Below are 12,893 nucleotides of genomic sequence, written 5' to 3' on the forward strand. Positions count from 1 at the left end.
CAGAATGTGAGAATGAAGGTGGCAAACTTGTTTACACTTTATCCGAAGGACATGACTGTCACTGGCCTTGCTTGGCATTACCATGTGAACTCTATCTAAGTGACCATGTGGAAATGTGGACTCACTATTGCCAGGCCTTCTGATTTTAAAGTGAAAATAGAAATCAGAATTTTATGTTAATCTCTTTTTTTTATATATTAGCTTTAATATTAAAAAACAGCAAGCCACAAAAGACATGTATTCTGGCAAGATTTGGCCCCTGGGTATCTTTCTGTCCCTGTGGCAGCTAGGAGAGGCTCTTAGGTGAAGTTTTAAGAGCCCTGAGATGTGGGCCCCAGGAATATAGAGGCTATAGAATGCAAAACCTGATGTGGGTTTCAGCCTCTTCACTCTATTTCTGTTTGGCTGATGAGATTATTTTTTAATTTTGCTGCTCTTCTTAGGAAAACCTTTTGCTATTGAGATTAACTTCATGAAGAAGGAGAGGTTGGGGACATTGAACCCTACTGGGGACTCTGGAAGCTGATCTGAGCGAGGCTGAGCAGAGGTTGGGCAAGAGTGGCTACACTGCAGGGTTTGAAGCCAGGTTGTCATCTGAAACCCATCAAAAGCATAATCTACAGCACGTGGGAAGGTGGATAGAACATGGCACAGAAGCAAAGCTTCCAGACCCAAGGATGGAAAGCAGGAGGTAGAAGGGGTGGTCAGGAGGTGCCCAAGGCACAGGGGAACAGCCAGAGGCCTTTGCTTTGCTGTGGTGAATGGTGAGTGGGAGCTATTAAACCAGCCAACCTGGTCTGGACAATTTTTGAGGATTGGCCCAGAGAACTATTCTAAACTGCATTTCCTGAAGGCCCTATATCATCTCTCTCCACTTATACCACTCGAGTGATAAATGCATGTTTTTCAAGAGCAAGGACATTCATTATGCACAGCTGATGACATCTAGCTTCATTATGGCTTATACAAGACAAGGTCACAGTACTTCCAGAATGAGGTCACACCTTTGGAATTCCTAGCCATGTTCCCTATCATTCCCACAATCATGCTGGATGCTCTTGGGTTGAAGGAGCTAATAATTCATTTTCTTATTTATTTTCTGAACTGATTGATTAAGAATAGAGGCCACTTAGATAGAATTCAGAATATCAACTTTACTCTTGGTGGAACTGAACCAGGATTGCAGCATAGGCCTACATGGCCAAATGGTCTTATACTTTTCCTCCCAGATTTTGAACTTCTACCCACCCATCCAAGCAGACTTGCTGGACAGTTGCCTCCAGGTTGCTTACTATATGGAGGAAGGGGAGAGCTCTTGTGTTCTGAAGACAAGCTACTACTAAAGAGGAAAGGGGAAAGCCATGTGAGGACAATGACCGTGACCACTAGCTCCATTCAGTAAAGCAGTGGTTCTCAAAGTGTGATCTTTAGTGTTAGTGTAGTGTTAGCATTACCTGAAAACCTGTTAGAAATGCATAATTGTGGTCTCCAACCCAGACAACTGAATTATACTCTTGGGGGTGGAGCCCAGAAGTCTATGTTTTAACAAGCCCTCTTTTTGTAATTCTGTTGCAGTTAAAGGTTGAAAATCATTGCAGTACAAGGATGAGGTTCAGTGGATCCAAGACACTTATCCTTTCACTGGTGAGCGAAATCAGTTCCCCTTCTTTGGGGGAGAGTGAGAAAGAAGTGTAGAGAAAGAGGCCAGAAGTATTGCTTTCTCAGTAGGCCTTCATAGAAACAGAGATAGGAGAATGGGTTCCTCCCAACAGATAATTTTGCCCTCTCTTGAGGACTGTAGTCTGAGAAAGACCAGTGGGTACAAACATGAAGACTTTTTTTCAGATGCCCCTTTTCTCATCTGTTAATGTTTCCTACCTTTTCTCTAAAGGGTAAATGAGAGAAAAAGGAATGACGAAGGAATAATTGCAAGCAGAGAGAGGACGAATACTCAATCTCCGGTTTATTTTTCTGGTTGTGACCCCTAGCTACAGGCCATTTGACCTTGGTAGTGTCATTAGTCATCAGCATGGACTCAAGGATGCTGTGCCATTTGCTTCCTGTTTCTGTCTGTTCATTTTCATGTTATTAAATTGTATATATTGTTTAGTAACATGATTATTTATGTCCTTCATATTCACCTGGCAGTTAGATTATTTAACTTGCTGTGTAACTTTGAGCAGGTTGTTCAGTTATACTTTGGGTAGTTTTCAAATCAGGGTGGAGGTCTGGTTAGTCACTAAAATACTTGGTGATGGCAAGGACTTGTCTCAACAATCTATATACTTGGCATGTCATATTCTAACTTAAAAAAGATAAATTTCCTAAATTCTTGTGCTTGGGAAAAGTGTCTTTGTGCTTCAGCCAACCTTTTTTGAGACACGGTATAAAATTATGCCTCCTTAGTTATATATAACCTCAAAGAGATAGGGATATTACAGTTCCCTTTATTTTCCACAACATAACCTCTTGTAAACACAGTTAGTTCCATAAAGTGCAGAGTGGAAACTTGTTTCTATTAAATGTTTTATTTTTGCAGATACTGTATAGAAACAAAAAATGCTAAAGAATTCAAACTACCTCTGCTTATAAATATCTTGCTCCGATTTCATCCAAAAATGGAATTGTGATGGTATTTAATAATCACAGTAACTGAATAGTTACTATGTTTCAAGAACTGTGCTAAATCTGTAATAACAACCCTATGGGTAGGTAGGTCTTGTCATTCTCTTTATACAGATGAGGAAACAGATACAGAGAACTTAAGTGACCTGCCCAAAACACTCTGTTAGTAAGAGGCAGCAGCAGAATCAAATCCAAGTCTGTTTATGTCAAATTGATGTCTTTAACCTCTGAGTCTGTTCTATGGGCTAGCTTTTAGGCTACTCCTGACAAGAGTTACATTTTGGGCCTTAGAATAGGATAGGTCTCAGATTGTTGGTAGGAGAAGTGGAAAATACTTCCAGCAGTAGAAGTTATTCATTACGGGACAACACTCAGAAGTACTTAATTTTGATTCTGTTTAAATTCCTGGGTCCTACCCTAAAGCTTCTGAATGAGAATCTTTGGGGATGAGGCCTAGGAATCTGCAGCCTCACAGGGTGACCTTATGACTATTATTGAGAACCACTGCACCTAATTGCTGGGTAGCATTTAATGTCTGTTGTAGTAATCTGTGGGCCCTCATCTCTTAGGTAGGGTTAAGATAAGGATAACTGCTCATCATTATTGGCAGAATCTTGAATGTTTTAATTTTTTTACTATGTTTTTTCTAAAGCTGCTAAACTGAATGTTTGACTTTCAACATGTATGTATATTTTATCAGAGGGAAAATTTAAGGAGAGCTGTAAAGCTAATATTAGCCCCTCCACCTAAACATACTCTTTCTTCCCTTCTGCTTATCCCAAATAATAGCTCTTCTCTCTTGTGGGTAATGCAAGCCCAAGGTGATAAGAACATCCTGTTCTGAATAAAACTGTCTGAGGCTATATTAGTTTTCTATTGATCCTATAACAAAATACCACAAATTCAGTAACTTAAACAGCACATTTATTATCTTACAGTTCTGTAGGTCAGCAGTCCAATACAGGTCTCACCTGGCTAAAATCAAGGTGTTGGCAGGGCCATGGTCCTTTCTGGAGGCCGTAAGGGAGGATCTTTTTCATGGCTCATTTGAATAGTTGGCAGAATTCAGTTTCTTGGGGTGATAGACCCAAAAACCCCATTTCCTTAATGTAAACTGAATGTCATTTGCAGCTTCTAGAGGTTACCTACATTTCTTGGCTCATGGCCCCTTTTCACTATCTTCACAGCCAGCAAGGGTGGGTCCAGCCTCTCACACTTTGAATCTCTCCTCCTGTTTCATTTCACCCAGCAGGGAAAGGTTGTCTGCTCTTTGACTCACGTGATTAGATCGGGCCTGTCTAGATAACCCAAGGTAATCTGCCTGTCCCAAGGTCCATACCCTTAATCACATTTGCGAAGTCCCTTTTGCCCTATAAGGTTACATATTGACAGGTTCTGGGGATTAGAGTTTCAGGCATATTTGGGAGAAATTATCCTACCTAGCACAGATATATTGCCTTTGTTGACAAAAAGGATGGCAGTGGTTATCACTACTGGTGGGGCTCCACATTAATGTCAGTGTATATGGGAAAATGAGATTTAAATTGAAATATTCTCAGGGCCAGATTCCAAAAGAATATGTCAGGACTTTTGTATTGTCAAGCAGAGCTGTTGCAATACTTTTCTCTGTTTCAGGGGGTCATTCACACTTGTGCTTGCTTCTCTGGTAATTTAGATTTAGAAAAAAAAATTTATGATGGGAAGTAGGCCTACTCATTCATCCAGGGCATTTGCTTTCAGTTACTTATTGCATGCCATATGCTCTTGTGCTTCTGCAGCCTTTGTGCATGTACTTCCAACTGTCTGGTCTGCCCTTAAAAAAAAAAAAATCCTTTAAAAAACTGTCCATCCATTTATTTATGGTAATACATATTTACGATAAATTTTGATACCTACTCACTCTAGGAAAGGGGTTTCTAATCTCTGGGCCATGGACCAGTACTGGTCTGTGGCCTGTTAGGAACTGGGCTATGCAGCAGGAGGTGAGCGGCAGGCGAAAGAGGGAAGTTTCATCTGTATATGCAGCCATTCATCACGCTTTAGATTTTCATAGTAGCACGGGTCCTTGGTGCCAAAAAGGTTTGGGACCACCGCTCTAGAAAACATTTTCCAAAGTGTCAAAAGTATGGGATCTACTTATTTTTATCAGTAATGGAATTAAAATGATAAGAATTCACGTCATCTGCCAGTCTTTCAAAGGCTATTTCTAAGTTCTTCTCTATGCTATCTTCCTAAATCTGTACAGCATTAAAGAATCCCCTGCAACATTTGGGTCATAGTAGACACTCAAGAAGAAACTATTGTCAGCAAAGGTAGCAGCCATCATACTGACGATTTTAACTGTCTGCCACCCTTCTTAGCATAGTGGAAAGTGAAATTGTGACAAAATGAAGTGAATAAAATATTAGAGAATTTGGGTTCAGGGCTATAAATTCCCTCATTCCCTATACCTATTCTGTGTTCAAGGATGTTGAAGCATTATATCTGTTGCAAAACATTGGAAACCACCTTTATACCAATATGAATACTTAAATGAATTATGGTATAGTCATAGTGTGGACTATTATGAAGCATGAAAGGCATGTTTCAAAAAATGCTTGACATGGAAAATTTGTTAATAAAGTTAACTAAAACTTTACATTGGAAGATACCAACTTCTTTTTAAAAATTCTGTATTCATGCACATGTACATAAAAGAAAGACTTTAAATTTATCACATATTGCCCCTGGTTGCTTAAGATCAATTTAAATTTTCTTATTTTCTAAATATTTTTATTTTTCATGTACTTTTTTAAAAAGCAAAAAGAACCACAAGGGATCCTTTTTTTTTTTTTTTAAAGATGCATTGGGAAGATAATTGTTTTTTCCTGCAAAGTGAACTTTTGCGGGGAAATCACACACAGCAAATACATGTTTTAGTCAAGAAGTTAGCAGAATTTCATACCAGAGCAGCAAGGTCACAAATATTCATAAATGGTTTTCCTTGAAATAATGGACCTTTTGATGCAAGAAACATTAATGCTTACTTCATCCAGCTTTCTATGTGGAATCCTATAGATGACATCATTTGCACCCCCCAAAATGTACTTTGAGCCTGTGTTGCAGCAGGCCCAGTCAAAGGAACCTCAGTATTCTAGAGATAGCCCACGCTGGTCCTTGACCACTTGGACAGAATATGTTTATATGGGTGCAGGGTTTATCTCCAGGTACTTCTGCTGAATGGTCCTTGTTCTACCATCCTGTGGCCTTAAAGAGCAACAGTAAGCCTTCTTTAATACAGGTACCTTTTAAATATTTAAAGGTATTTGCATGTACTTGTAACAGTCATTGAGGTATAACTTAGGTATAATAGACTACACCAATTTAAATTGGACAATTCAATATTTTTTGATAGAGAATGCACCCACAAAATCCTCTACTGCAATCAAGATGCAAAACATTATTACCCCCTAAAGTTTCTTCATGTCCCCCTTGCAGTCCATCTTTCCTTCCACCCTTTTTTCAGGAAACCATGGATATACCTTCCGTCACCATACATTAGTTTACTTTTTCTAGAATTTCATATAAATGGAAATATACAGTATATATATACAATATGTACTTTCCTTTTTAAACTGACTCGTAATCCACAAACCCTTAACTTTTTCTTTCACTATGTAAAGCAGTTTTATAACAGTCATTCTTTGTTTTTATGGAGCTATCATAAAAGGTGTTTCAGACTTTCCTCACAGAATTAACCATTCAGTGAAAATGGACTGTAGATTTTATATGTGAACCTATTCTCGCCTCACTTAAAAAGTAGAATTGGGCTATAACCCCTGAGGCACTTTCTAGCTTTGACACCATATAGTTCTACGTAATGTTTCCAGGTAATTTAGTAGTTTTTAAAAATTTAACACCATTTCCTAATTCTTTCTAGGAACCTCAAAGTATATTTAATTCCTTAAAAATTTTTTCACATGGTGAAATCCAGATTACCATTTCAAAATTAAAATGACAAAGGAATATTTATAAAAATAATGTAGACTTCATAGGGCAGTCTTATTCCATAGGAAGAAGACTTGCTTGAGCGGAATCTAAAGGGTAATGTGAATAACCTGGTATATTTTAAGCACCATAGTCATAATCCAACAGAAATGGCATGACATCAACATTTTGCCTCTTCATTTTTTTATAGTTCCAAACCACACCCATGTTGCAAATTGGCCTTTCTACTTGAGACAAAGTTCTTTCAAGATTAAAATCCGTAGCAGTAGGCAGAACACTTCAATGTAGGGTTGCTTGTTTTCTTTGGTCAAACACTGATTTTGGCAGAGGATTATTTGTGAATAGCCACGGTTTTGACAGACTGAATTTTTAATCTTTTGAATTGTTTTCTTGGACCTCCAAATCTCAGGTTAAACCAACAGAAACAGGTATGCAAAAATTTTCCTTATGCTAATGACAGTAATCTAGCCTCAGATTCTAGAGTTGTTCTTTCATATGACTGTGAAATTGAGATAATCCCCCTCATGTTTTTTTTTGTTTTTGTTTGTTTTTTAGTCCATTTCTTGATTATGGGATTGGGTTTTGCTCAATCAATGCAAATAGTAACCATGGTTGAGGGTCACATAATTCTTAATTCTCTCTCAATTTTTCTGTTTTGAAAACTTCTTTAAGCAATACTTCTTAGGTAAGAAAGGACTGTTTTGGTTTATTCAGGGTTGTATAAAAAAGTTTAATTTATAATTTTTGATTTGGCTTCAATTTTCCCTTTAGAAATATATACAGAGTCTTAGGAAAATGCTAAAGTTGCTGAATATACTCTTTCTGTGCCATCTAGAATGTATCTGATTTATTACTTCAAAGCCTGATTCAGTCTGATGAAACACGCTCTTCCAGTCTATAGTTCAATTGCAGACAAATAAAACTCTTTTTTTCCTAAAGAGATTCTACAGACACATAAAACAAATATTATATTCTGGCATCCGGAGTCTAAGAATATATCTAAATTGAAATAAATTCTTTATTTTTGCTCTTCTGCATTTTTAAGTAACAAATATACTTGGAGATAGTGCTTTTGCTTCAGAGCTTTTTTTCACTGTTTTGTGAATTTGGGAAGAGGCTGAAAGCTTTCATAGACGGTTTCCTTATAGTGTACAGATAAGCACGTTGCCTTTTACTTTGAGCATTTTTCATGGTTTCCAAAGTTGACTGAAGAACCATATATCTTTATCCTGGAAGCTGTAGCAGCCTTACTTTACTTCTTTTCTTAGTAAAGCAGAAAATGAGCAGTCCCCAACCCATGTAAAGCTGAGAAGGTCTTAAATGATGCATGTCGAGGAAACTTGGATACTGATACTGCTGGCAGTTTGCATAGGTCTTAGTGCCAAAGAATTAAATATTCTTAGTTTTCTTAAAAGAGGCCACCTTTTAAAAAGTTAAATATGTTCCCCTTTGCAGTGACCTGAGCTCTCAAACCTAAGTAGAAAGTTAAGACTTAATCTGCTCAGTTTTGTGAAGTAGTCAACCATTTAAATTTATTTTGTATGAATCATAGAATACTTTGTGGCTCTTCTTAGAGGAACAAACACAAGTGACCAGTTAACTAAAGAAATTGAGTGCCATGGACAAATTTCACATAGTTCTTTAAAAGAAAACCCTTATGACTTTCTTAGGAACCAGAATTCCCTTTCCTGTTTTATGCCCGGAACCCAGCAAAGGCTGTGCCCTGTGCCAGTTCTTTCATAATGAACCAGCCAAATGCTCAATTGTGTTCTTGTGGAGGAGGGGGATAACATTCCTTTATGATCTCCAGTTTAGATCATCTTACCACCCAAAGCATGATATTTGATTACCCTTATTATGTTACTTTGCATAGCTACAAAAGTTACTAATGGTCTGGCCTTATCTAGCCATTAAAAAAGTCCATGTTCATGCTGACTTAGAGTCAGTGCTGTAAAAGACCCTATTGCCAAAGACCCCAGTAATATGAGCCTATGGAGAACAGAGCAGTCCTTGGGGTTAGGTATGCATTGTAAGAGCTTACATCTTGAACACCTGAGTATATTCCATTGTCTGACTGACTTTTTTCTTCAAAGTGCTGATCTTGATCGCCAACACTCAATGTGTCTGGGCTTGAATTGCTTTAAGAATTATAAAAGTTTACTGACCTTTTCCGACCACATCCTTCTATTGGAATTGAGGTTTTAGTGTTCTTTTTCTCTCTTCCAAGTGTTTCCAACACAGTCCTCAGTTTTGCAGCGTGGAAGAGATGCAGTTAATAACCAGTAAAAATATGTTGTTGATAACTAATATCTAATGGGACAGTGTGTACACAGTGTACTTTTTATTGTCAAGGATGATGTTTGTTGTATTTTACATAGTCTGGATGATTTTGAATTGTTTGTCCCACTTGTGGTCACATTTTCCCCTATTTTCTAACATAGGTAATGAAGACAAATTAGGAGTAGAGGTGTCAGCTCTGCCATTTTCTTGTGTTTGGAGAATATTTTCAGTGCCCTATTTCTTTGCCGCCATCTTTTAAAGCTACTTGGCCATTCGGTGAAAATAGGTTTGGTATCAACTAGATTATATAATTCAATGGTCTACTCAATCAGGCATGCATAAACTGCAGGATGTCAGAAATGCTGAAGTGATCGAAGGAGTGACAGCCCACTGTCCAGCCTCTGCTTTGTAGCATGTTCTCTCCTCTCCTGGAGTATGCCTTGAACTGTTTGTGACATGAGATCATCTGTCAAAAGGAACCTAAGTTAGGATGCTGGTGAAGATACATATGTTAACTATTTGTAAATTTAGTTTCATTCCAATATTTCCTCCTAATATTTACTTCTGCACACTGGGAGACCATTGTTCTTGGTGACTGTGTTGTCTTCTGACAACATAAGGTGTGGCCTCCAGGGGTGTGGCCTGAGTTTTCTTGTCTACATAGAGGGGGTTGGACTGGATGACTTTTAAGGTTTTAATCTGGATTTTTACCCCATTTAGTTTTCTATCATTTTTTTAACTAGTACATATCTATTAACTCATCCTCATAAGTAAGTAACTCTCACTGCTTGGAAGTTGTTTCTATAAGAAATAATTTTTGGAAATATGAGTGACGTATTAGGATATGGTTTTTAAGTCAAGATTTTAGAAATACCTGTTACACCTACACCACAACTTCAAGTCTCCTTACTACTTGAGGGTCACCTAGCTGAAAACATTACCCCCTCAGGAAAATCTTTTTCAGACCTATTTCGAAATATTTGCTTCCGCTTTTTTCCTCTCATACAATTCTGTTTGTATAGTTATCAGATGTGAATCATGGTTATGTGTGTGCATGTTTGCCTTTCATGAGGCAGTTTTTTATTGTTCAGTTTTATTTTAGGAAGCCTTGCTGGTTAACTGATTGTTTTTCACTGAAAATGTTAAAGACTAATGCTGACAACATGCTCTCCAAGGAATTATTTTTAAAAGTTTTCTTCCCAAGGAAACTCTTTTGAAAAAGCTAGGACTGGAGTTCATAACCTGGAGCCCACAGACCTCTAGAAGATCCATGTGTGCTTGAGGGTGTGGTGTGCATCCACCACTCCCTGAAATCATATGCAAAATTCAGATCTGGTACATTTTTCTAGGTAGAGGGCCTATAGCTTTTTATTAAAAAGGCTAAAAATCAAAAGACAAAGAATCAATGCCATAGGGAAAATATAGGCATTTCGAATGTAACCTATTCACCTAACTTTCTATTACCTTTTAACCTGATTTGCATCATTTTTGTATGTTTTCAGCTTTCTACAGCATTTATTATTATTAAAATCAATAGTAGTATTGATAATACTTAAACTATTCCCTTGAAAACACTGTTTTATTCTTAGTAACTTACTCATGACATTATCTTGCTTATGAGTGATAGTTCTTGTTGAATGTAATAAGTAAATAAATAATATTTTAGTTCTTAGAGAAAGGAGGAATTTGAGGTTAAATTAGAATTGAGAAGTTAAAAACCATGTACAGAATTGTTTTGTAAATCTCTAGTCATCTAATTTCACCATCTACATAAGAGATGCTCAGATCTCTTTCTTAAATATTATGTGGGAAGATAATTCCTTGGTTTCCTTGCCCACCTATTTCATGTCTTTATTGCTCTTGAACATTCAAGAGTCAATGTGGTTTTTCGAAAGGAACATGGGACTCTGGGACTTAGGCACACTAAAAATAGCACCAGCTTTGGCAATTAGTGAAGAATGACCTAGACTATGCAGAGTGACCTCTCTCTGTCTGTTTCTTCATGTGTAAATGGGAGTAAAATAATATGAAAAAAGACAATACTATTATATATGTATGTATAAAATTTTTGTTTTTAGTTCTGCTTACTGAATTGATATGAGTCAAATGTGATAATATATGTGAAAGTGCTTTATAAATTAGAAAGTACTTAAATGTGAAACTTTTCTTGATAATGCCATGTGTTCCTGACAATATCTATTTCTTAGTCTTTGATTTAGGGCCACCATGAAGAATCAGTCTTAAACTTATTTTTCTTTCACAAAGTTCAAGTCATTATTATTAACTAAGAATAAAATCTCTAGTGAGTTTGCCTAGAGACTCTTACAGTAACTGAATAAACAGACTTAAAGGAAAAATCTATCACATTAAAACATACAAACGAAAAACACCAAATCAGCCAATTAATGTTATTTTAAGATTCTGAAATTAACTAAAGTAAAATCTTCTAAGATTGCAAAAGTTGGGTAGGATCAGACTAACTCTGTAAGCAGAATGACCTTGTGGCAGGTCGTGAGTACCTTCCTGTGCCTAACCTTATGTGGATTAGAAGAAATAGGGACCTTTACACCATCATTTGGGTTATAGTGCTCTGATACTTACTAGCTGAGTGGTGTTAGGCAAATTAACCTTAATGAGTTTGAATTTTTTTTGAGATTTAACTACTACGTTTGGCGGATTGTGTTAAAGGTTAGAAATAATTTATATAAAGTGCCTGGCAGATAGATTCACTCATATAGTAGAGAACATCAACTTTAAAAAAAAAGTTATACTGTTAATCCCTGTTTGTGCAGGAATTAACAGTATAACTGTGTCCAGGCAGGTCTGCTCTTTTAGCTTCCATTCATCAAAGGACAATGATCTTTCAAAGTCAGCAGACAAATAAGGTAAGCTCTTCAGTTGTCTTGTTTATAGTCTTGAGTTTTCAGGCTACAACTCAGGGAAGTGACTATGGATAGAGAAGAGCTTCAGACCTGAGAATATCGGGAGACAAAGGCAGCTGGAGTTCACAGTATATACTACTGGAGAAAAGAGACCTGCACAGAGAATTTCACAGTTGTGCAGAGAGTCCTCCTCAAGTATTCATCAGAGTTCTGTCAGCACACGTGTGTGAGGAAACTATCTGGAGGATGGGAAAGAACCACCTGAAAGGGGTGAAAAAAAAAATCAGTGCTTGTCTCTCATACCAGGTTAGGAATAGTGCCTGTACCCACCAGCCAGACCAAAAATAGGTAATGATTTACAGGTAGTAGGTAGAGTACTGAGAACCATCTCACCTTAATAGTGGGGAATAATTCGCTCTTGAGTATCATTTCTCAGTCTCAGCACTGTAGACATTTGACTGGATAATTTTTTGTTGTAAAAGGAGCTCTTGTGCATTGTGGGATGTTCTGGCTTCAATACACTAGATGCCAGTACACCCCCTGAGTCATGGTGGTCAGAATGCCTGTAGACATTGCCAGATGTCCTCTGTGAAGCAGATAATGATCTCCTGTTAAGAACCACAGCCCTAGACTAAATTCTGTTTGGTCTTGCTTAATAAAACTTCAAAGCAAGATCTGAAAGAGCAAACTCTTTGTAAGTAATTTAACTGCATCTGAGAAAGATCAAGAATAGTTATAGGACATTTTTTAGAAAAAAAATCTGAAAATGCATATGGAATCTCAAGGGATACAAAGTAGCCAAAATAATTTTGAAAAAGAAGGACAAAGTTGAAGGCCTCATACTAGTTTCAAAACATACTACAAGGTAATAGCAATCAAGATGGTGTGGTACTGGTATATACACCAAAGGAACAGAATAGAGAGCCTAAAAATAAACCCTATGTATATGGTCAAATGATTTTCAACAAGAGTCCCAAGACTGTACAATGGGGAGAAAACAGTCTCATCAACAAATGGTACGGGGGAAATTGGATATTCATCTGCAAAAGGATAAAGTTAGACCCTTACCTTATAATATAAACAAAAAGTAACTCAAAATGGATCAAAGATCTCAATGTA

At 37.2% G+C, this 12,893-nt stretch overlaps 1 protein-coding gene across 9 annotated transcripts in view; it reads left to right on the forward strand.

The window, feature by feature from the left end:
* PLS1 (plastin 1) overlaps positions 1–12,893 on the forward strand; it is a 105,803-nt gene that overhangs the window by 25,594 nt on the left and 67,316 nt on the right. The window contains exon 1 of one of the 9 annotated variants that reach the window (XM_016126496.2): positions 1,623–1,644. The exons of 7 other annotated variants lie outside the window; for them this stretch is intronic. The gene's annotated coding sequence lies outside the window, so the exon portion shown is untranslated. Of the gene's footprint in view, positions 1–1,622; positions 1,645–6,894; positions 7,041–12,893 lie in introns of those variants that run through there. One more of the 9 variants, XM_016126492.2, reaches the window with a different exon arrangement.

Source organism: Rousettus aegyptiacus, unplaced genomic scaffold, assembly GCF_014176215.1.
Source record: "Rousettus aegyptiacus isolate mRouAeg1 unplaced genomic scaffold, mRouAeg1.p scaffold_m13_p_4, whole genome shotgun sequence".
Taxonomy (NCBI): Eukaryota; Metazoa; Chordata; class Mammalia; order Chiroptera; family Pteropodidae; genus Rousettus; species Rousettus aegyptiacus.